Source organism: Penaeus monodon, chromosome 25 (assembly GCF_015228065.2).
Source record: "Penaeus monodon isolate SGIC_2016 chromosome 25, NSTDA_Pmon_1, whole genome shotgun sequence".
Taxonomy (NCBI): Eukaryota; Metazoa; Arthropoda; class Malacostraca; order Decapoda; family Penaeidae; genus Penaeus; species Penaeus monodon.
In genome coordinates this window covers 39504921-39506532 of record NC_051410.1, presented here as the reverse complement: position 1 = coordinate 39506532, position 1612 = coordinate 39504921, and the positions used below count along the sequence as shown (strand labels likewise).

Genomic DNA, 1612 nt, shown 5'->3' with positions numbered 1-1612 from the left:
TGTCAGGTGATGCTCTTGCTACAGAGCGAAAGAAAACCAGCTTCAGATCAACCTTTTATTGTAGAGTTTGACCATAACAGAGCCGAGACTTGGGAGGTGACTCATCCCATATAAATAATATCACAATCCACTTAAAATATTGTAAGTTTGGGATTCTATATATGCTCTCATAACAAAAATAAGAAATATTTTTAACAAGTGACAATTAACTGACAATGACATTAATAACCTGAACTTATCATAAACACCAGATGAAAACTTCATATACACAACAGCCTGAAAAATTCAATGTAAATGAAATGCCAATTTCGTTTGTATATGCAATCAGCTATAACATACTATTACACGCTATAGCATTAAACCAAAAAATCCAAATAAAGCTAAATCCTCTACTTCATCTCCTTCATAATCACAATCCTTACAAAAATAACATTAAAAGAGCATATGATGTACTTGATTTACATTGTAGGGTACTCATCAGATAGGGCGGCGTCCACACCTTAGTGAAGGCGGCTCTGTCAAGGTCATCCCGGATAATGAGATACTGGGGTGGTGGTGGTAGGGGTGACGGTGTCCCTGATATTTACGAGTCACCTTGCCAAAAACGCTGCAGGGTGACTTGATGTGGACCACCTGGAGACTGTCAAGTCAAATTGCAGTCTTTTAAGGTAACATAAAAATTTTTTTGACAAGAAAATTGCGAATATATCTATTACCACAGCACAAAATGACCCTACTGGAAAAGGGTTAAAAGTATTTGAATTTCTTCCAGTTCTTACTCATTATGAACACTAAACACGTTTGGTTGTAACCATCATTAAGGAAATAATATATTTCTAACATGTTATGAAAGGGCTATGTATATATTACATACCTCATTTCCAATCCATATAAACAGAAGAGGTATCATATTAAATTTGTTGAACATCAAATGTATATCACATAAATTAATCATGCAACCTTATCCACCTTCGACCACTTTGACTCATTACACTGAACACTCTGGTGTATATACTGCAGGTCTAATTTGTGTGTATATTCAATTAAGTACTGAAATTATTATGCGCATGTCCTACATTATTACTCAACGTCCAAAGTGAGTCTTAGTATTGCAGCTAATAAAATAAACAAAAGTGTATAGGCTCATGGTAATATCTTACATTTAACAAATGCTGATGGTATAGCTAGAAGATGAAAACAAGTACAAAGTAAATATTTACAAAGCATACATTTAATTTGTGATCATTTCCACCAAATCTTCTTAAATAAAAACAGTGGGCCTTGCAAAGTACAACATACATCTTTGTAATGAGGGACTATATTAGTTATTAGGTAGATCTAATGGTTTCCCTCAAGGTAGTAATACCTTAATAACATCTTCACAAACAGAAAACAGACACACTGGATTTACCACCATAACGAATATAGATCATTGCTGTATCTCTGCACCAACACTCAAATGATTTTACAAACTTTTCTTGTTAATGTATGAAAATAATGTAGGAGCAGCATTTCTTTTACAAAACTAGAGAGAATTCTCAAATATTTTCAAACAAAATATTGAGAGCACAAAACATGAATTATACATATTGTACCTTGTAAAGAGGTGAGG

At 33.6% G+C, this 1612-nt stretch overlaps 1 protein-coding gene across 1 annotated transcript in view; it reads right to left on the bottom strand.

The window, feature by feature from the left end:
• Positions 1–41: 41 nt before the first annotated feature.
• LOC119589400 (neurogenic locus Notch protein-like) overlaps positions 42–1612 on the bottom strand; it is a gene marked incomplete at its 5' end in the record, with an annotated part of 14474 nt that continues 12903 nt past the window's right edge. The window contains 1 exon segment of the mRNA XM_037938014.1: positions 42–1612.